Source organism: Motacilla alba, chromosome 2 (assembly GCF_015832195.1).
Source record: "Motacilla alba alba isolate MOTALB_02 chromosome 2, Motacilla_alba_V1.0_pri, whole genome shotgun sequence".
NCBI classification, from domain to species: Eukaryota; Metazoa; Chordata; class Aves; order Passeriformes; family Motacillidae; genus Motacilla; species Motacilla alba.
The window spans coordinates 75977112-76001443 of NC_052017.1; the positions used below are offsets into that span (position 1 = coordinate 75977112).

At 35.2% G+C, this 24332-nt stretch overlaps 1 protein-coding gene across 10 annotated transcripts in view; it reads left to right on the plus strand.

Moving 5' to 3' along the window:
• Positions 1–24332, plus strand: part of CDH18 (cadherin 18) — a 497477-nt gene that overhangs the window by 85246 nt on the left and 387899 nt on the right. For all 10 annotated transcript variants that reach the window (XM_038128610.1, XM_038128601.1, XM_038128611.1 and 7 more), the window contains exon 2: positions 23945–24042. The gene's annotated coding sequence lies outside the window, so the exon portion shown is untranslated. The remainder of the gene's footprint in view (positions 1–23944; positions 24043–24332) is intronic.

Below are 24332 nucleotides of genomic sequence, written 5' to 3' on the forward strand. Positions count from 1 at the left end.
TCTCACAAATTATCTTCTCAATTGGAGTAGTCACGCTGGGATTGCAATTCTCATAGCTACTGTAAATCATTCAGAGAACAGACCTCCCATGTGGACTTCTATCCAGACAAAAACCCCTTGAATTACAAAGCCAGTGTTCCAAATGAGTTTTAGTCAAGGAATTATTGCAGAGAGAAGTCACTAACAAAAATTATGGCTATAGATAATTTTCCAGCAGATAAAAAGAAAGATTTGTTCCATAACATATAAATAATAATTTTAGCCTTCTGTATTAACATGAGCTTAATTTTCCTTTGCTCAATATGAGTAATAAATAAGGTCTATTCAAAGAATCAAATACGTTTCAACTCAGTGCAGGCCAGTTACTCTTGTTTGTCATGTTTGCTGAATTGAAGCAAAAGCAAGCTGAATTAATTTTTTCCATTCCTAATTTAAGAGTTTTATTGAATGACAACAGGATAAAGTGTTATGTTTGTATACTACCTGTGAGAATGGGAAGGAAGGCATTTTGGTTTGTTCTTTTGGCTGGTTGGGTTTTTTTCCTTTTGTTGCTTTTTATTTAATTTTAAGATTTAGAATCTCAGTGAATGGTGAAAACTAGTTAATTTTTTCTCCTTAATAGACTTTAAATCTACACCCAACTCACCACATCTAACTGAGATGCTGTAACTGCTTGTTCTGTCTTGGTCACTTAGGAAGGACCAAGAAAAGTGTTGGACTCAGAACTGCACCTCACTTCCCCTGGTCTGTAGAATCTTACATTTGGTCATCTCTGTCCCTCTCTGTATATGGCATAGCGCACAATCTGAGCTACAAGATGGTACAGTATTTCTTGTAGCCTGTATTTATGTTTTTGCATCTGGAGACACATAAATACCTCTATACTCTTCCCTTATGGTATTCAAAGATATAATGCCAAGCAGGAAGCTTCCATATGAAATCTTTCAATCTGATGACCCTGAAATTACTTGTAATAAATTGATTAGAGAATGCTAGTCTGAGATGTAAATTTTGTTCCCTTTAAGGAAATAAGTAAGCCTATCTCATTTATTAGAATTTGTCCCAACTGACTAGTAGAGGATGTGATGTTCATTATGGATTCTTCTCAGGCTGAACAAAGACACCAGACACATGTCAGTCTTTTAGTGTGCAGTCTCCATAACCCATCAGCCAGTCCACTGCTTTAGACTCATAAGGTGTTGGTTGACGAGCACTTAAATGTATACAGTACACTTCAAAAAGTTCTTAACTCTCACAGCACACAACCAAAGGTGCTCACAAGCCACAAACACTTCAAAACAGAAGTATGGGGTAGAATATGGTATCTATTTATTTTTTGTTTTTCTTTTTGTCCATTCATTTTTTTAATTTTCTCTTAAACTGTCTTGTATCACAAAAGAAACTAAAACCAAACCCCGAAACTAATCTAAACCAAAAAAACCCACTAACATTAGGGTCTTCTGGAAAAGGTTTGGAGGATAGAAAGCTGATTATCATAACCAAATCTCTCAGAATAACCTCAAAATGAACTGCATTTAAGCTAAACACACTAAAATTAGTTATTGAGCTTGAATACTTTCTATATTAAGACTCTGAATCTTTGCAGTTCTGTAAAAATGTAAGTATTGAAATGCACAATTGCTCAGAGTGGTTAGTAATGAAAATACAGTGCACAGTCTCATAACTCATTCCAAGTCATTGAAGACCTGGGATGTTCTTGATTTGGAACTTCAAAAAGCAGGCTAAGTGTGCTAACTGTTCTTTTTCTGGTATGCCTGTAAGGCTGCCTGATATTACCCCTCACTTTCTGTGCTATGGTATTGTGTTCCCAGACATGTAAAAAGAAAATGGGCAGCCAGTGTAGTTGTGAATCAACATTTGAGTGAACCAGAACAGGAATTTTGCGAAGTGTCTGGATGATGGGTTCAGGCATTTTCTTGCCTCACCAGCATCTTCAGTGTCAAAAAAAAGGTAGGAATTGCTGATACAAGGACAGAACTAGTGCCTGACTGCATTCACACTTGTCTGCTATCATTTGTGATTTAGTGAGACAGTGATCAGTACATTTACAATGCACCTACTGCATTTAGTGTGCCCACAGGATGAGTGAATATAATGAAATTCATATGAGACTTTTTGCTAGAGGTTGGAATGTATGACTGCTAAAATGGCAATGGGTGATATTTATGCAACGGTATTGATGGAATTTACTGTGACCTGTTTAAGTTCTAATAGGTGAGAAATCATTATCTCGAAGTTATGTATGTTAAACAGTAAAGTCTTATGCTGTCTCATAAGAATTACAAGAGTGCCACTCCTCTCTGAAGAGATGCTGTATCTGTTCTACACGGTTTTGGGGAATAAAAGGGAAGACCAGATAGTTCTGAAGATGAAACAATTTTTTTTTCATATATAAATCTGTTTAATTTATTTATTTTTATGTGCATAACAAGGTGTTTCCTGTGCCTTTTCAATATAGGCTTTTACTTTCTTCAGCCCATCATTAACAATGTTTTCTACTTATTCTCACTTACTGGAGTGGGTTTATGGTATGTACATACTTGCAGGTATTTATAAAAACAAAATAATGTTGATTCCTGTGGGTTCATTTATGGGGGACATAGCACAACTTCATGACATTTAAGATCATCCTGACTGAAAAAAGTATACATAAATGTCAGCAATTATATCTGTATACAGGAAACAGATGCATACATATATTATTTTTCCACTTCATTCCCATCTTTATATTTAAACTCAATATGAACATAGAGGCTTTGCAACACACCATATGGGTCACATAAATTGAACAGTCCCCAGAGAACAAGGCAGTTTAAATAAGGATGTGCATGAAGAGTAGTTTTATGCTGTGTTTTGCAGCTGAGGCTGAGTAAACAGCTATAAACTGAAATAGGGACTTATAGTTGTGGTATGATAGTTCTGGTTCTTAATTTGAAAATAAAAAAGGAGACCCTTTCGTATTTGAATAATAATACCTTTTAGGAAAACGGACACAGTAACTACAAAGTAAATACAGTGACAATCTATCCCTATATCAATTCAATCACAATGATTTTTATTTTTGTGTATTTGGTCCACATTTATCCTAAACTTTCTATTTCAACTTCCTGTTTAAATCAGCAAAGACTTGCATTTACTTCAGAGGAGCTGGATCAGGACCACAGTTAATTACTAACAGCACTTGATACACTGTAATTTGACCTTAATGTATTAATATAGATATGCAGATATACACATAAAGCTATTAGTGCTAGTTCTAGTTTAAATGGGCTGTGATACCTCAGGGGCAATGTACAAATTTGCTAAAGAAAAAGGAATTATTTTATTCAGGAGCTAAATCTTGAATTAATGTTTAATGAGAAATTTAACCTTGTTTTTCCCTGCTAAGGATCAGCTCCTAAGAGAACCTGTAATACAGAAGGAAACTAGGGAAAAAAATTATATTTCTTATTCTTTGAAAAGCTAGAACTCAGTTCAGTACATGGATTACAGCTCTATTTCTGGTAATTGATATGCCTCCATTAAAAAGAAAAACTTAAAAAAATTCTTATACATCAAGCATGAATGAAAATTCATTTTCTTCTTAAAATGGGAGACATGGTTGTTTTTATGTGTAAGAAATACCCCAAATCCTACAAAAAAAGCTCTGAAATTCACTGCTACCAGTAAACTATACATTTCTTACATCCTCAAAGACTATAGGGAAACTGGATTTAGATGACTAAATTTAAAAACTAGTTTGCAGTGACTAACTTGAAAACTGCATTTTCCCGTGCATATAAATGGTGTCCTCATAGTGATGTTGCAATGAGTTCTCTTATCTCTGCAGCTATTTGAAAGTCCTAAATATATTTACTCATTTATACTGGTCGTATGGCAATATTTCCCTCTACTCTGGAAAAGCAAATGTAACAATGACATTTTGTTCGTATTATTATCAAAAATGAAATTAAGTATTTGTGCATTAGACATCAAAAAAAGTTGAAGATGTTGAGAAGACACCTGCAGTCTTTCAGTCTGCAGAGCATATTTCTGAATTAAAATAACATGCTGGTTTAATGATGCTGGATTTGCTGTGTGCCAGTGCATTTCATACACAGCTTTCTGTGTGATGAAGTGAAAGCAGAAGAGAAAATGCCAGCCTGAGGTCAAGTTATTAAGTAAAAAAGAATGTGGTTGAAGAAGATGGGTCTGTATGTTCTGACTCCTGATGAAGACAATCTCAACACATGCTCGTACTGTTTTTGATGATAAAGACAGAAAGGTGAGAAAGAAATGCTTCATGTATGACTTGATTAGAATTATTATATAAGTTGGGACTCATACATCTGTAAGCAGCCCTTATTCATTTACATTTAAAGCCCACACTTGATTTTCAGGGTTTTTGGATGCTGAGGTAAAACTGATGAAGACTAATAACCTTTATTGAACAGTATTCTTTCCATGCATCGTGGTAGGATAATTTAACAAAGTATGGGTGGGTTAATTTAGTCCTGCTGAAGTCCTCTGCATGGAATCCTAACTTTACCGAAGAGATGTCTTTCCATTATGTCTGGTTTCTGCTTCACAGAGACTTGCATTTCTGGTTATTTCTGGAACCATGAGCTGAAATTCTCCACTTTTGATATGTTACAGATTAGGCTGGAGATGAGACATTGGGCTCTTAGGTCTGTACAGCTACTCATGGCCAAATTCGATGATTTTAGTACAAAACATCCAACTTAAACTTATTTCTGACTCAGCTCAGTGAACTGTTTGCCATTCAGTAGAGACAAAAAGTTGAAGCTGTCCTTGTACACCAGCATGCAGTGTTAATCTGTAATATTTCTTCCCCTATTAGTGTGCAACAGCCATATGACTTGGTGAGAAATTTTAAGAGATGTTGTTAGGGTTAGTAATGTTTTTAACTACTCTGGAAAGTTATACCAAAACATACCTGACTGCCATGAAGTCAACCCCCCCAAAAACCAAAAATATCTTACACACTAAGATTTATGTGACAGGTACACGTTTTCTTGTACTTTGGAGAAATATGAAACAGTTTTTACATAAATATTTGAAAAGGATTTTTTTTTCACTGTTAAAAATGGTTATAAGTCCTCAACCCAAAATGTGTATTTTTCCTCATCAGATACTCTAGAATGCCAAAATTGGAGAGAAGCCTAATTCTCAGTTTTTTTAGTGAGATATATGATTTTTTTCCTGTTTAAAAATTATGCTCATTTTTAACTTTTATGTAGGAAAAACATCCAGTCATTTGTGTTGTGTTGAGTGCTAGCTCAAGTGACATTTTCTTGTTCTGCTGAATCTGTTTTAAAGGTAATGTGTTTTCTTTGTAACCACAGTAGGTAAACATTGGATGTGTACCTCACCTAGAAACTGGTTCTTTACTCATGTGTTAGTGCCTCTTTTTATAGGTTTTGCCCTGCTTTTTGCTGGCAATCCAAGACAGGATTTCTGCCCAAGTATCTCAGCATGTATTTAAATGCCTTCATAACTGGCACTGCAATGTGGTCTGTTTGCACAAGCATGTTCTGTATAATGATAACATACTTGGTGTGAATTTTGCTTCTATCATAAGAACGCTGTATGCTCTGTTTGCTTTACTGGATGTTTGTTGGAGGTTTAAGCTTTGAATACATATCTAAATTTCAACTCAGTAAATTCTTTTTTGTCAGAATGATTTTTTAAAGATCTTGAAATTAAAACTTTGCCTTAGCTTTGTGTTAATGTATTCAGAAAGACCATGAAAATGTGCAGCACTACTGACATCTCCAAGTCTATTTTGCTTCTAGAAATCAAGTAGAAAAAATGTATTGCAGCCTTCCAGTTCCACCACTGTATATTAGTAAGTGAAATAATTCAAAAAATTCAAAGCAACTTTCCATGAAGAAAAACATTCTTAAATGAATGTCATTACTGACTTGTCAGCTTGTTTTGCTGTAGGCATCGGTCTTCAGGGTGTTTTAGATTATCCCTGAGAAAGGGAGAACCAAATGTGGTTTATTTGTTTTCAGTAGTGGGTTATTCTAAATAGAGAAGTCAACATTTGTTCAGGATGGGTTAAACACCTGGGCTAAGACCTTAACTGTGGGCTAGATACGGTACACAAATATTGAAAATGCGGGGCTCAACTTCAATTTAAGTATGCATTAATCAAAATATGTCTCATGTTACAGCACAGCTGAGTAGCAGAGACTATCTGGAACACAGCCACACAACTAAAATGATCAATAATGGCAATTAACAACAAGTAGTTTATGACAATTTGAAATGTTGATTCACTTTGTGGAATTGAAATGAAATGAAATTGATCTTGCTCTGCCTTTTACTTCACCTTGCCTGGTTTTAACTTTCTTGTAAATGGTTCACAGCAAGAGAGAATTATCTCTAAGCTAGCTTGTCCTCCGAAAAATTTTATTGCCTTATTTATTTTAGTGTTCCAACTGCTTTCATAAACTGTCTGTTATTTTCTCCTCTATCTGGTGCCCCTTATTTATCCAGAGATTTACATAATGCTTCTTTTTTGGTTCCCACATATAATCTGATGGCTCAATTTTGTGTGTTCACTACGCCTGCAATTAAATGTGCCTTTCTTGTACCTTATGTCTTATTTCAAATCTCTACAAGAATTATTATGTCAGTTTTATCTACATGCTACAGAATAAAAGAAAATAAATTGGAAAAAAGATAGTGATTTCGACTAATTCATACCTCCAAGAAGAAACATAATTAAGGTCTTTGCAATAAAAATGGCCTGCAATATTTCAAACTTGACACTTCAGATTATGAACTCTTTAGCTCATCTCATTGCCAAGATCAGTAAAGGAAATAGTCTTTCAGGCAGGCACAAGGCCTTCCCAACAGCTCTCCTTGACTCAAAGGCAGACCAGGAAAGCAGGCTGAAGTAAAAAGAAGACTGTTCACACTCTCAATCTGTCACAGATTTTATTGTTTATTGTTTTGTGAAACCAGGCGTTTTTAGGCTTCTGCAGAAGGCTCCTACAGCATGCTTGTGGTAGTATGCAGGTAAATGAGGCGATGGGTACAAGAAGTACAACTGGTTTTCAGTTCAGCTGTTAATAAATTTGTCTGACACAGTTGCTTTTTGGTTTTGCAAACTCAGCAATGTGAGTCTTGGGTACATCTCTGAGGTTTGTTTCATTTTATATTGTCCTGAGAGAATACCTGTCCATTGGATATACCTCCAGCTTGTTCCCAAAATCATTTTTCATTATCTTTATTATATTATGGATTTCATGACAAGTTAGTTGTAGCTGACAAGTCACAGATTCAAAAGATGAATCAATGATATCCTGTGATATTTGGTTTTGTTGATGGCGAATTTATTCAGATTAGGGAGCACTAGGAATCACTGTGAAATTCAGTCTCTTTTCAGAGGTTTGTGCAACATATAATCTGTAATTGAAGATTTTTTTCATTCTCTTTTCTTCTGCATATGGAAGATGTCTCATTGTGCAAAACAATCCAAAATTAGCTGGGCTTTGTGTGTGTGTTTGTTCTTCACAAAGAAAGGGTGATTGGGCATTGGAATGGTTGCTTGGGAGGTGGTAGAGTTGCTGTCCTTGAAGCTGTTTAAGAAAAGACTTGATGCAGCCAGTGCCATGGTCCTATTTGACAAGGTGGTGTTAGTTCATGGGTGGAATTCAATTATCTCAAAGGTCTTTTCCAACCTATTCAGTTTTGTGATTCTGTGAAAGAATAGGCTCTTCACTTTGCCTGATGTAACTAGAATCAGTCTTCTGTAACTATCAAGTTTAACAGGAAAGTAGATTTATTTGATTAGGGAAGTTTTGCTGTGTTCTTTCCTGACATTTATGTGTCACTTTTGTGTAGGTGTTTAGGTTTAGGTTGGGTTTTTTGTTAGTTTTGTTTTGGTCTTTTTTTAGTAATAACTCATCAACAGTCTGTCAGGTCAAGAGATTGCACAGATTTGTTATGTTGGCAAAATTGGAAAGGTCTCCAGTAAGTGCTAGAAATATTTTACTTCATATTGTTGGCTGATGCTGCTCAAGACTCTCTGGCTGTTATTATATTATCAAACGTCAGTGTCATACAGGAAGATTTCTATAACAATTAGGACTTCAATACTCAAATTTCAAGTTTTTAATTTTTTTATGATGATTTAATTTCAATATAGTGCTCTCTTTAGTGTGTTTTCCTTCAAAGTATATTATCAACAGACTTCTACAGTTATTTTTACTCTACATGTATGATTTTATTTCATGAACTAAATGCAGTCTTCTTCATGTTTTCTTCTATGCATGTTCAACTTATAATTAAAATTAGTTTTTATAACCATTAATTGTATATTTTAATCTGTGCTAGGGCTTAGTACTCTCCTTTCTGTACTAATATTTTACCTAAACATTAAAAGTTTCAAAGGCCTGTAAATTTTTCCTTTTTTCATTTTTAAATTAAGCCAGTTTTTTTTGGTATTAATTCAGGAAATCAACCTGGCAATTCAACGAATTTTCCATTCTTGTATTTTCAGAAAAAAATTGGGATAAACTTGTTTATTCAGAATCTTTGAAATTTTCCATTGTATATACAAGTCTTAATTGTTGTTGTGATAGCATTATTCCAGTCTGCATTTAATCCAGTGATGATACCATGTCACAATTGAGACAGACAAGACATCTTTCCCTCATGCAGCAATAGCCCATCTTTTTTGTTCACAGCTCATATTTATATGTTTTTCTAAAAGTATCATGTTTAATTCCAATTAGTTAGTAACTTGTTGCTACCGAGTTCATTGGATAGTAGTTGCTAGAATACGTGCTCACCAAAAACTTTTTTCCCTACAGATGTTTACATTCTTTTTTCATAGGTAAAGAATGATTCCCACGGGTACAAATTCCTTTTCTCGTGGCAGGCCAGCTGTTAGCTGTTCTTAGCCATGATTTTACAAGGCCTTTCTTTTGTAAGGTTTTACCTATATGCAACAATACCATGAGACGTTCTTATTCTTTATTTTCTTCTGATGGTCTCTTCTTCTCTGTTTTGTGAGCCAATCTACTCATTCACATTACTGCTCAGTGAACTAAATTGGAATTAACTGGCAGGAGTAAAGATAAACTGTTTTTTTCCCTTCACTTCATAGGGAGATGAGAGAAAACATTGCCATAACAATTTTAAAACAAATATTATCTAAAACCTGCACAATCTGATTTATCATGTGTATTACACATGCTTTCATTACTTTAGCTTAAATGATACAGCACCATAGGCAGCACTCTAAAATCCAGATTGAGATAGGAAAAAGAAAGGCAGCTACGCTGGTTAACATCAGTTTAAACTAATCAAATACTTGTGATAAAGTACATTGCAATAAAGTTTTTTCCTGATACTGCAGGTGTCTAGGTAGTAACTTTCATAAAAATAGATCCCAAAACTGTCACATAAAGGTGTTACTTTATGTGCTCCCTGTAATACAATGCAGAAAAGCAGATGGAAAATATAATGATGTCGTTTGTTAGAACACTAAGTAATGTATAATAATAAATTGTAATTCAGGAGCTGATTATGATTTTCATGTCTAATTAAAAGTTTAATCATTTTATTCCAGAGATATTTTAAATCCAAATGCTAATGTTGGTATTGAGTATCTTACTGTAAGGTGACATGATGGTTACTTGAAAGAGAAGTGAACAGGCAATGACTTCACAACCCCTTATATAATAAGAAATTGCAGAGTTTGGACATAGACCTTTTACTATCCAGTTTAGAAACAGGCACTTCATCTAGACTTAGACTTTGCTGTCACATTAGTATGACGCTTGTAGAGACCACAGATGGTGAGTACATAGGTTTTTCTCAGAAGAAGATTGCCAGTATGGATTTTCAGCTGAGCTCTATGAAGAATCCCAGGCAAGAATGACAAAGGTGGTTTTGAGGAGAAAGAGAAGTTTAAAGGGTGCTGGATGGTGGATGAGAGTTTCACATACTGGAAAGAAATCAGTTGTCTTAAAGACTTTACCTGCTGCAGTATTTCCTTTGTAAAGAATGAGAACCATTTTGTAAGTGGTTTCTTTATTAATGGAAAATTATTGAATGTAGTATATACATCCACTCTGTTTGTTTAACTGAATGAAAATGAAATGGTTAATACTGGGAAATTATGGCTTACACAAGAGCATCCTGGCATTTGGGAAGGTTTCCAGTGCAGCTTAATTTATTTGGTTTCCTGTCTCAGACCTGAACCTCCCATTAGCAGTGGTTATTGGAAGTACCATATATAACAGATGGTCTCCTTGGGCAAATAAGAGCCATGCAATGAAAAAAACGGAGTATGCAGATGTGTTTCCTGGTGGGATATAATATGTAGGAAATGCAGCCAGCATGTACATTAAAACCTATCCTCTATATGTATGTGTCAATAAATTGCTTCTGTTTTCTTTTTCCTTTTTTGTTTTGGAACTAGGAACACATACTTTAAACATTTGATAAAATTGTTATTGAGGCACAGGCACTCATGATACCCCATATTTTAAACTTCATGTTGATGCAGGAAGGAGAAAAAATGGTGCAATTTCAGGAGGATTGCTAGCAGGTTGCAAGTCTGGTTATCAGCAGATTATGGCCCCAGCAAGCAAAGGCTTTACAGCTGTGTAGAAGAATGACCCAGGAGGTTTTCCATTTTGATCACCATAATAGAAAGAAGAAGCCAAGACAGTCTGAAAACACTGTGTGGGTGACATAGAGTTTGGTGCCAACAGCATTCTCCCTAGGCTTTAAAATAAAACATGCCACTCAGATTAGACCAGGTGAAGACCTCTGGGGACCTTGTGTGTGCTGATGAAGCTGCTGCCTCAGCAGCTGTGAAGCAGCTGCAGCTCTATATAAGGAAAGATCAGGCAGTAGATGTGCATGCTTGCAGCACAAATGCAATCTTCCAGATGGCTCTGCAGTTGTTGTAGAGATGCGTTAGCATTTTTCTTTGTGAAAGTGCAACATATATTTTCTGAAGTATTTTAAAAAAATAATATTAAAATTGAGGCCACATTGAAATTTAATTTGTCTAATTGTAAGTGGAAGTCAGTGATGGTAGTTCCCACTGAAGTCAGCTGGAGTCATACTCTCCTTCTAACATGAGGAGAGTATCAGTACTGTGAGACAATCTTAATCTCATTTTCTAATAATTTTCATAGTTACAGTTTAGTGGTTTAATTCTTTTGCTTATCATACTCTATGCTGATAGATTTGTCTGCTTGCTACACAAACAGACTGTTTTCTGTGTATGTAGTAGTGAATTGATAATTTTCAAAATAAGATAATGAAACCTTACCAACTAGACAAATAAATATATAAATTACAAAGCAAGTTGCAGGTTAACATAAAATTTTAACAAATCCAGTTAGAACTGTAACTTTACCTGAAACTCCTTAAGGTAATTGTCATGGCAAGCATGGTAACAAATGAGGAAAAGCAAGATCTCGCATTGCTGTCAGTGCAGTTTAAATGAAATCTTTTGTTATTAAATTATAATTTGTAAAAATCTGGTTAACAATACAGTCTTGATTTTATATATAGTGTTTCTTGTAAAAATGTGCATGGTTTTATCATATTTTCTTATAAAGATAGCATTAGCTAACAAAAAATGTAATTGCATTTGTTTCCTTCTAAACCTGGGTCTTTAAAAGCTGAGAAGGTAGTCTAGGTATGACGTGCTTTCCTTTCTCCTTATCAATACCTTTGTTTTGTACAAGAGAAAGGTAACCAGACCCTTCTCCAGGACACCATGGAGGAGATAACTTGGAAAATAATGGTGGGGTATCTTGTCTTTGCAGTTTATGTAAGTTCAGTGTAGAATTACTTAGGTTGCTTTTTGCTCTTTGAGTTTTTAAATAATAATATTTAGTGTCATTTTATTTTACTGAGTCTTTATATTTAAACAGTACTAGTTTTGATTTACCTAATCAGGTTTTTGTCATGTGACATAACAATTATATGCATTCTCATTTAAGAAGTGAACATTTCTCCATTTTTTTTTCAGGATTACACATGTGTATGCATGCTTCAGACAATAGGACTGTAATCTTTCAGCTACCCTTACTAACTAGGTGTAATAAAATAATACTAAAGCAGTATTGCAAATACCCTTTTGTCTGAGGAGGGTTAGCTCACCAAGGGTTACAAGACTTTTTTTTTTCCCAGTTAATATTATTTTATGAAAGTTTAATAAATTATCAATAAACTTCCTCGTTAGAAGTATTTGATAGTGCAATAACAACAGTGTGGAAAACTACTGATTTGATTTGTTTTTTCATCTCTGTGGTATGGAAAAATATAAAACATACCAAACAATATGATTCTTGAAAGTACAGCATTGTCTTTTGGCATGCTTGTAGCACTGAAATCAGTGCTAAGAATCTCATTAAACTGAAAGAAAGGAGAACTTACTGAAGAATTCAGTTTTCAACCCATACTGCCAAAGTGAAGCTTTTTCCTTTTTTCATTTGAGCCATTTCACTGTAATAACACTTCTTCATGTTTTGGTTTTGCTGGGTTTTCTTCTGTATGCCATTCTAATGAGTTGTTCTGTCTAGAGTTTTTATGAATTCGTGACAATTCCTTTTGGTGCTACTAAGAATTGTAAGAGCTATAAAGTAAATGGTTGCACCTAGGGAACTGAAAACGAAGCCATATTTTTATGGCCATGAAGCCATATTATAGAACAAACTCGAAATTTTCTTTGGCACTGAGCAAGGATATATACTGGTAATTTCATTTCAAAGATATTTTTTCTTTTTCTTTTGGAACGATTGGTAATTGCTTAGTCAGCAAACGCTATTTGATATGTTAAAATAGGGAGGGTAGACAGTTTCTGCTTTTTCAATTCACAGGCACAGAGCTATTTTCCTTGCATGGTGAATCAAAGGAAAGATCATACTCTTTCCAGTAGAAAGGACTCTCTAATCTTCCATAGTTTTCAGCAGTTTAGCTGGTGTTGCATGTAAGAATCAATATTACTGCTTTGTTTCTATAAAATAACAGCTTGGAAAGCACTTACTCTCTCATATGTTACTATTTAGTCAGTGTAGAAAACAATAATCTAGTTATACAATGAAAAATGTTCTTGGAGAACAGTGCTTTTGTTTTTCAATAACACAAAGCTTCATCACATTTTTAACTATTCCTTCTCATCTGTATATAGTCCAAATAATGAGAATCCTGTCTTTTGTTCTTAAGAGCTTTTCATAGCTCTTAAGAGCTATGGACTTCCCTCTAAGAGCTTCCCTCTTCATAGGGAAGAGTTTTTTTTAGGTTTTTTTATTAAATGACCAAAAAAATAAGATAACTATGTTGCTCAGATACTCTGGGGTGGATGTTTGGTTTTGTTTTGGTTTTTTGTTTGTCGTTTGTTCAATAAGGAGGTTAAATCTATGATCTTTCAAGACACAATTCTTCTTGGTACTTTCTAAAATGTAAATATTTCTGTGTACATAGAAATATATAGATTCAGATGATGTAGGCATACATAAATATATTTTTAATCTTAAATTATGATCATTTGTTGGCTACTGAAAGTCTTTATATAACAATGTAAGTGGTTATGATCAAAAACTGTAAAAACTCCAAATTGTCTTAGATTTTTAAGAAGGCTCTGCTGTATTTGTTCAGAGGGTGTGTTTGCTAGTAAGATATATTGACGCTGCTTTCTGATACAAATTTGAGTCTGAAACATATTAAAAAAAAAAGTTTGATTTGTCTCATTTGTCCTTGAGCAAGCGCTGCAGGTGTTTATTGCTGTTCCTTTCTAGTTGAGATGAATATTGATTTTAGATATAAAATTAGGTATAATTTTTTGCAGCATACAGCTAAATAATATGGTAATGAAAATTAATCATGCCATGCCAGCTTTGCCATTACTCATAACTAACAATTTTAGCAGGAACATTTCATTGCAATATTAAAATAAAAGTATCATGATTGACCAAGTGTTTGGTTTCCCCAAGTAATTTAATCCTGCAATTGATGCCGTTTGTTTTTTTGCCTTTTTCCCTTTTATGTGTTCTCTGTATCCTTCACGCATAGATTTGTAGCTCTGTAGCCTTTTGTATAAGTAGCTAGTTTTCCCAGTAATTTTACATGGCCTTTCCCTAAGCAGAAAGAGAAAACAAATTCCAGAGTTCCAAGTCCCAGAAAGTACAAGGCCCCAGTGCTATCTTGGTTCTTCCCGGGAACCAAGGCAAAGAACAACTCTTTGAGATACATTTCATGGACAAAGTACAGCTAGTGCTGAGGGGATGCTCCAGAGAAGGAGCTTGACCTGGGGGGAACGTCTTCATCACTTGTCCTCCTAATTGGTGCTTTTTATCAATTATGCTAATTTCCTAAAACCTATAAAAATCTACTCATCCTTGTAGGAGTGGGCTTTTGTGGACATCTTTCCATAACAGCCCCTGAAGGCCTTCAAATAAAGATCTGCTCTTGTGTTATTACCTCTTTAAGTTATCTCAAGTTTCATTTCCAGGCTGGGAAAAAGGCAGAACATTTGGCATAGAACAGTGATGTCATGTTTGTAAACTATCCCTTTTGCAGGGTTTTGTTCAAGTTTTTTTAGTGTAGCAATGGCAGCGAAATGAAGAGAAAAATGCTGTTGACAGGTGTCCCCAAGAAAACATACCTGTCATGTTAACTATCTAGGTACCTCTGTAGTTTATGTAGTTTTGTGGATAAAGTGTCATAACTCTCAAGTAATTTCATTGCTGGACAAAACCCAGCACAGTTCTGGCATATAGATACTACAAAATGCAAATAATCTCTTGGGGATATATGCCAGAAATTGAGATAGGATTTGTTGACACATTGTAATGCAGTTCTTCAGTTTTTTCTCTTTTCTGATGCAGGAATGTAAAACTGCACCAGAACAAATAAAAACTGCAACTAAAAGGTAAATGTAACTGTAAAAACAAATATAAACTGTTCTAAAACAATGAAAGAAACTAGAAAGTCATTAGTAGAAAGAAGCCAAATGTCTTTTTCAGGATGAAAAATATCTTTTTCAACTTATAATTCTTAGGGTATGATTCTCCAGGTATGATATTCCAGTCCTCTGACAGTAAATCCTAAATATGTTGCTTGCACTTTTATTTAAAATTGCATTTCATTCAAAAAATCCTGATTTTTCAGACAAGGTTAATGAAAAATACAAGTCCCAACAAGTCCTTGAGGTAGCATAGTAGGAATTTTTCTCTAACTGTAATTTTCACCACTAACCTAATATTCTCTGTTTACCATCTTCTTAGTAATTTTAAAATTCTTTCAATGATACACATATTCTTAGATTTAAGTAGCAACTCCTAACAACATTTTATCACACTAATCACCAAAATCTAGATAGATGAGACCAATTATATTTTTTTCCAATTAAAAACCAATTGCCTTATCAAAGGAAACTATTGAGATAAAATAATACAGTCTAATTTGGGTTTATTAGTATAGTATTTCTTTCAGAATTCTGAAATGAGGAAAGGAGAACCTTGATAATTTTAGTGCTCATTTCATCTTGCAAAGTTCCTGCTGGTTCCTGCTACTTATAGTGGTCTGCTTCATTAATCGCAAGTAAACAGCCCAGGTGCAATCTAGTTTTCAGAACACATAGATAGCTTTTAATTGGTACTCTACTCTCATTATTGATGAAGCTCAAGTTTTGTCTCTGAATCTTTTTGGTTTCATTTAAGCTGCAAAATTTATCTCTGTTTTTGAAAGTGCTTACATTAGCCCTATGGTTTCTTATGCCGGAGATGATTTTTTTTTTTTTTTTAATTTTGTTATGCAGTTAAGCTGTAGTCCATTCAGTGTCTCTCTCTGTTGCTTGAGATCACAAAATCAGAGAATCATTAGTGTTGTAAGGTACCTAATGTTGGAAGTCATCTAGTCTAAACCATCTACCAAGGCCGATTCACTTTGAGCAGGTGACACAGGAACGGGTCACCTGGCAGATTTGGAATATCTCAGGAGAGGGAGACTCCTCAACCTCTCTGGGCTACCTGGCAGTACTTTGCTACCCCTCAATGTAAAGGTGACTTCAGCTTCACTATATTATTACATAAGTGTGTGTTTGTCTTGCAGTAATATTTAAAGCATTTACACTATAGTGTCTAAGTTTCCAGTATAAACAACTTTTGATATTATGTGCTATTTTGCTTGACAATATCTTTTTTCTTAGAGAGATTCACTTCAATACTTTCGCTAAGAGTATCAGTGGCCTAAATTCCTCTTTCTGTACTAGTAATTTGTTCTTCACTTCCGGCAGTTAATACAGTTCTAGATCCACTTATTTTCCCATTAACCTTTCTAAACTCCCTTTCTTCTGCTAGTTATTAAAATTTTATGTTCATTTAACTTCAGATTCTGGATAATTTTTTATCTGTATTTGTTGATTTAATGTTTTTACTACTCATACCTGTTTCAATCTTTGCTAGAATCTGTGTCTGGAGAAGTTCCCTTTTTGTGATTACTTTCTGACTTTGTGATGAATTTTAGATATTCTCCTATAGATGACATTTTGCTTCTTTATTATATTGTGTACCTCATGTTTATAGAAAGTACTAGAATGCCATCAAAGTTCACTTTTATTTCTTAAGCTCCTTCTTTAAGTAGATATATTGATCTTTGATTTCAGTGTTGTACAGAATCACAGAATCATTAAGGTTGGAAAAGGATGCCAAGATCATCAAATCCAACCTTTGACTGATCAGCACCTTTTCAACTAGACCAAAGTACTATGTGCCATGTCCAATCATTTCTTTAACACTCCCAAGGTGGTGACTCCACCACCTCCCTGGGCAGTCCATTCCAGTGCTTAACAACCTGTTTCATGAAGAAAATCCTTCTGAATCCTAAGCTGTATCTCCCCTCCCAGAGCAACTTGAGTCTATGCCCTCTCATCCTGTCATTAGTTTTGTGGGAGAAGAGGCCAATCCCCATCTTGCCAGACAGCAATAAGGTCTCTTGTGAGCCTCCTTTTTTCCAGGATAAACAACGCCAGTTCCCTCAGCCTCTCCTCATATGACTTACTCTCTACACAAATTAGTCACTTAGGCAAAATGCTTGCCTATTCTGTGGTTATGCTATCGCAGTGTTGAAAAATATAAATACACTGTTGTTGTTTGTATTATTTAACTATGTCTATATTCCAGTTTACAGCACTTTTTTTGCTTGTTTAATACACTTACAATTTAAAGGACAATTTAAAGCGGTTAGACTTTTTTTTCCCCCCGCACATTCCTAGCAGATCAGGTGCCCTTTTGCTCTCTGGATTTACTCTGCAGATTGTCTAATTGCGACCTTTTAAACAGGACTTTTTTTGGGAACTGCTGTGAATCTGTCAACATCACCTTTCTGAGTCGGTATAAATGATTGTAAGGGATGTTCTTTTACACTATTCTTGTCCTGTGTGGGAGCCATTTTTTCCCAGCCTTTTTTGAGATAATTTCTAACTTCTTCTCAGTTCTCAGATCCCTATCTGAAATAACACTATGATAAAGCCGTTGTAATCATATCTGGTATGTAAGCTCAGGTTTAATTCCATTGCTAAAAAATATTCATCAGGTTTCTACTGAAGGAGAATGTGTGTATTGTAGACATATAGAAAGCCTTTTCTAACTTTTGCCATTTCCTCCATTTTTAGGGCCATTTTTTCTGTGGATCAGTCTTTTTTCTCTGTTCTGATAAGATTTCTGGAACAATAATAAAAACAAACAAAACAACAACAATACATCCAGATATTTCAGCAAGCTTTCTGAGCACTACTGTTTTGACCTGTACTGATTGTTGAGTTGTCAAATGCTCTCCACTGCACCATTTCTTCAATGTTTAAGATGTCAAGCAGACAGTATTTCCCACACAAAAGAAATATCTTGAAGAAGAGTTAAAAGGTAATGTGTGTAAAAATCCATTACGGTTTTTACTTTAGGAAACCTTTAGCACTGAAGATTTGTAAGATATCAGTAGATGCTTTGTAAGAAATGTTAATGCTAAAGACATACTGAGAATTCCTTCTTATATCCTGCACATAGAGCAGCTTATACTGGCCTGTTCAGACTTCAAGTCTTAAAGAAAGACAGATACAAATGAGATCTGAGTTCTAATGTTGACTTAATAGATGACTCACTTTTGAGACAGTAGAAACAAAAGCCTTAGCAAGAAATTAGTAGATACAGCTGTCAATAACTTCTCTTTTTTTTTTTTTTTTTTTTGTCTGTACTGAATTTTTCATAGTTTCAAATGAAATAGAATTGGCATCAGAAGCATTTGAAATCTTTTGTGGTATTAGTCAGAAGGTGACACCTCTGCTTTCTATCAGATCTCTTAATATGAACTTTATTTAAACATAAAACTTCTGAATCATCTGCTGTTGAATCCAAGTTCATCCCAAGGGTAATGCTGAGCATGTTAACAGCCTCTCTTGTATTAGGCATCCACACAGAGTCATAGAGTTATTAAGGTTGGAAAATACCCTTAGGATCTGGCACTACTTTGTTCACCATTAAACCATCTCCCCAAATGCCACATCCACACATCATTTGAACACTTCCTGGGATGGTGATTCTACCTTCCCTGGCAGCCTGTTCCTGCCAGGGCTTGTTCTGACCAATATTTCAGCAATTTTTTTTTCCTAATATCTAACCTAAACCTCCCCTAGTGCAACTTTGGGCCATTTTCTCCAGATCCATCTACAAAGCCTTCCTATTCTCAAGAAGATCAACACTCCTGCCAACTTGGTGTCATCTACAAACTGAGGGTGCCCTAAATCTCCTTGTTCAGATCATCAGTAAAGAACTGGTCCGAGTACAGAGCCCTTGTGATCAACCACCAGCTGGATGTAACTCCATTCACCACCTCTCTCTGCTCCCAGTCATTCAGCTAGCTTTTTACCCAGGGATGAGTGCCCCCGTCTGAGCCACAAGTATCCAGTTTCTCAGAAGCGCATAATGAGACAGGTTGGAAGGGACCACAGTGGGTCCTGTGGGATGCAACCTCCCTGCTCAAGCAGTGTGATCCAAGAGCACATTGCACACGGTTGCACCCAGACTGTGCTTGAGGATCTCCAGTGAGGGAGACTCCAACACTTCTCCTGGCAATCTGCTCCTGTGCACAGTCATCTGCACAATATAGAAGTTTTTCCTCTTATTCCAGTGGAACTTCCTGTGCAACCATTTCTGCCTCTTGCCCTATTGCTTGGCCCCACCGAGCAGAGCTTGGATCCATTCTCTTGGCACCCTGCCTTCAGATACTTACATGTATGTGATCCCCTCTGTTTTTCCTTCTTGAAGCTGAACAGGCCTGATACCCTCAGCCTTTCCTCACAACAGAGATGTTCCCATTTCTTAATCATCTTCATAGCTTTCTGCTGGACCTGCTCCAGGAGCCCCATGCCTCACTGGTACCGGGGAGCCCAGAACAGGGCACAGCACCCCAGAAGTGGCTTCACCAGGGCTGAGTAGAGATGCAGGATCACCTCTCTTGACCTGTAATGCTATTCCTAATGCACTCCAGGATACCAGTGGCCTTCTTGGCTGTAAAGACACACTGCTGACTCATGGGCAGTTTGTTGTTCATCAGGACTCTCAGGTCCTTCTCCAGAGAGCTGCTTTCCAGCAGGTCAGACCCCAGCCTGTCCTGGTCTGTGGGATTACTCTTCTTCAGGTGTGGGACACTGTAATTGTTTTTCTTGTTCTTCAGATGGTTCTTCTCTGCCCATCTCTCCAACTTGTCAAGGTACTTCTGAAAAGCTCCACAGGACTCTGGGGTACTGGCCATTCCTCACAGATTTTTTTTTTGAAGGAGAATGTTGTAGGAGATAATTTTAAAGGCTTTACTAAACTTTAGGTACACAATGTGCTTCAGTTTAGGCATGCCTGTACGTGCCTTAGTGCATATGGAAACGTTTGCTTAAAATCACAGTGGCAATCTCATGAACTTATATGATCAAAACCTAAAAATCCTGATTTCCACTTGTGATTTGTCTAATGCAAACAGGATAAAAGTTCTCTGCATGAAATTCAATGGGAATTTGCCCATCCAGTTTCATTGAATTCAGAATTCAGCCAAAAATTTCATAAAATAAGGAAAAGGAATATATTCACCAGTTTATTATTATCATCCCTTATAAAGAAATACAGACAGAGAGACTATATGTGGCCTGGTGTATGTGTACCTTTCAGTTGTATTAATATCTATGAAATTTGGAGGTCATGTAGACCAATGGGTTTCTCAAATCACCTGGTTGACAGCAGATGGCTGAGCCCCTCAAAAAAGTGGGGTTTTGAAAAATTCTAGGGATGGAGACTGCACAGGCTCTGTGGAGAGATAATGGCTTGTTATTTGCCTAATGGCAATGACAGCACTGGCTATGTGGTTAGATGTGAAATTCACTAAGTGTAAATAAACTTTACAGACTGAAGTGTGCAACAAATTTGCTACATATTTTTTTATTACCTTAGCATATTAACAATTTTGAGCATATCATATGGTGTTGCTTGATGAGGAATTTTACAAAACAACAAGGATTGCTTTGCTTGTGAGAGGTAAGAGTCAAGGCCATTTTTCTTTGAAAGTCTGGTAGGTGTTTTGCAGAACTAAAAAAATCTATTGTGTGTTCTTCAGTATTAATCTCACTTACTTTGAGAATAATGTTAAATAATCCTGGAATACAAATTCTCTATAATTAAGCTGTCTTCTCTAGATAAATACCCCCTTTAATATAAGAACTCTAGAAGAAAAAGAATCTTCAAATATATAGCACTTCAAAGCAAATGAGGAGGAAGGAGTTACAAAGTCTATGTTTCTATACATCCTTTCAGGTCACCAGTTGTTTTGTGTATGCTGCCGAACTCTGACATATCTAAGACAGTCTTTTTGTATCCCATGCTCTAAAGGGCAAGCACATCTCACCCTGAAGCTGGAGATTTGCATTCTTCACCAGGTTTGGGCAGACAGAGTGCAGAGCTAGCAGGAGGCAGTAGGGCTCAGCATATTATTCAGTTGAGTAATCAAGGGGAAATTAGTCTGGGAAAGCATGCTTGCTGTGTTAATAATGTCCCTTGGTTGTTTTTTGGTGGTGGTGTTTTGGTTTTGGTTTTTTTGGGTTTTTTTTTTTTTTTTTTTGGTTTTGGGTTTGTTTCTTCCAGGTTGTTTTTTTTTTATAATTTTTTTCTGTTGTCTCAGAATGTTTTTCTATTCAAGCATTTCACTGCCATTATTTAGTCTCCTCTGGAGAGTCTGTGACACTCCACCTCCTGAAATTATCCTCTAAAATTTGATTTCATTTCACTGCTCTTGGCATACTCAGGACTCATCTCAAATCTGGTTTGAAAACATCACAGCATAGCTGAGTGGGATTTAGCTGCCTTAATGTCATGTTAGATGTCTTGTGATATTTACTCATGGCCAGAAGACTACTTCAAAAGGTCAACTGTAGAATCCACTTTTATATCTGACTGTCCCATTTGGATGTCATTAGGCATCTATATTTAGCCAGTCTCACCTTCAATGTGTTTTCACTCTGAATGTTTGTCTAAAATAAGTTGGTAGCTGACCACTAATGTCCATTTGCCCTTTGAACCAAAACTTTGTAATTTCCAATGTACCAAGATTTTTTTTTCCTATTGTGATAGTTTTCAGTTTTTATAGTGCATATTAGGCTTATTTATTATGCCATTGAGCAGAACATTTGCAAACCCAGAAAAAAAAAAGACTCTTGCATATCACCGGCAGTCTAATACCAGGTAGTTAATTACACATCACATCAAGAGGAAAAAAAATTGGTCATGAGTTCCCAGAAATAGTGTAGAGCAGGAAGAAAAACTCTTGGACAAATTTGGGATCTTAAGAAAGTACACTAATAAAAGTAAAAAAAAAAATACATCATGATGGCTTAATGTATTGGGTTCCACTCACTTTGAATACTGTAGCTTAGAGGAAAAAAGCTCTAAAGCTAATTAATAATGACAACAGCAATTGATTATTAGTATGGACAATCATATTAATGTTAATAATATTATTAATAATAATATAAACAATATATTTTTTGCCTAAAATCACAGTGGCAATCACATGAACTTAATATATTATTAATAATGATGTGATCAATTCTACATATCTCAGTGTTTCAACAGAACCTTAATACTCATAGGAAACACATCAGGATCAAAGAACTACTCAGCTGTCATCCTTAACATAATTATAATTCATAAAGATATCAAAAACAGTTCCTGTAAGATTAACCCTAGGCAGAGATCAATTATCACAGTGAAATATTGAAAGAAATATTAAGGAGGAGCTCAGTGAAAGTAAGGCAGAAAACGATAAAAAAGGCTAAAGCAGAATTTAGGAATGAAAAAATTTACAAATTTTGAAGAAGAGAATGTGGAAAAAACCCAGATAGGACTGCAAATCTTATAATACTTTAAAAGGAAAAACTACTCCAAACTGATACTTTTTCTGTTGTATGAAAGAATTTCATGCCCATGTGCAATTAAGCCATGTCACTGGTAGCAGATTTCAGTTATAACCAAGAATCAGCAGCCTTGTTCTGGGACAGTTGGCACTTTATCTATAAATGGTTTACACTATGCAATGTAGGTACTGCTGGTTTTCTAGCTGTTACTATTCATACTTTCTCTGGGGTAATTAGAGACTTCTGATACTCACCAGTTATATTACCAGAAGGCAAATGAGAAGCAGTAAAAGTGACATTATTGTGGAGCAATTTTTGAAATTTCTGATGATACCTTGACACGAACATTTGTTCACAGACTTTAGGGTATATTTGAAAATTTGTTTGTCAGTAGCATTGAAAAATGGTACCTCGATGGGGGGCAAAACAAAACACCTGTATATGAAACCAAGGATTAGGTTTGCCTGTAGTTTTCCTATTTCTTCTGAATGATTCATGATTATTTTAAAGCAAACAGAGCATTTCAATAAAGCTAACAAAGCTTCCTGGTAAAGAAATTTCACATATTTTACTGGTAGAATTTACAGTACCGAGAGTAATTCTCTGTCTCACATGCTTTTTTAAAACTTACTTGTCTTCTATATAAAGCAGATTGTTTCAGTGTCATAGATCCATAGACACTAAAGCTTATCAAGCAAAAAAAAAAAAAAAAAGATAAGTTTATTTAAATTTTTATATTGTATACCTAGATTCTATTTATGGATTCACATTAACTGAAAATCTACATATATATCATTGGATATTCTGATAGGGTGCTTAAAGAAACAATGCAAAATAATTTCTTGGTGATTTAATATATCTTAACTTTTTCTTGGATGATTTTTTCATTTTTATTGATATCATATACTGTGAGATTAGTTAGGTGACAATAAATAAGAAAAATGTTTAATGAGATTATTTCGATATAGGGCATATTTGAGGAGGCCTGGAAAGCAAAATATATAAATGAAGAAAAATAATCTCTATAATAGATTTAGCTCTAAGTTTTTCCAAAATCAGGACTAGACTATTTGCATTGTTTGAGTACTTTTATTGGTTTCTGAAGTTTCAGAAGCAATGCCTCTTTGTTTCTCTAAGACAGTAATTAATTTGAATGTACTCAAAAGGTTTTCAAATTAACTCATTTTCTGGTATTTTGCATGAGATATGAATTTGCGTATTACTCCCAAGCTACTTACAAACCTTGAAAATACCGTTGCTGTACATTTAATTATTTCAATTAGAGTTCCAGTTTTGAACACCTGCTTAAGAATAGAAATCCGTGCATTACCGTAATACAGACTCTATGGGTTTGCCAGGATAAACATCTTAACATCTGCATGTATTTCTGCAAAGGGAAGTCTGATGTCTCTACTGTTTTCTGTTTGCTACAGTACTATGCCAAGAAAAACAATATTTTCTGACCATGTTTAAAACTTTGTTGTTCTGTTTCAGTGAAAGCTACTGAATTATCAGAATTTTGGTGTCTTCAGTGGAGGTTTGCAAGACTTTTTGGTGGAAAGCATATTTCCAAGGTCTTGGTTAGTCATCAAGTAAGTATCTTGTGTTTTTGTATAGTTTTCATTCAGGTCCAAAGAAGTGTTTGTGCTGTCTTAGGTAAATAAAAAAAAAATTACTTCACCAGTATTTTGATTTCCTTTTCTATTAAAACATTTTTGTCTAATGTCTGATGCTCCTTTGCAGTCCATAACCTTTTAAGTCAGTGTTTATAAATATTTTAGAAAAAAAAAACAAACAAAGGAACATTTTCTTGGTTTTCTTTTTCAGTATCTCTCAGAATGCTGTTCAGTGATCTGTATTACTCCGAAACTATGAAGCATAA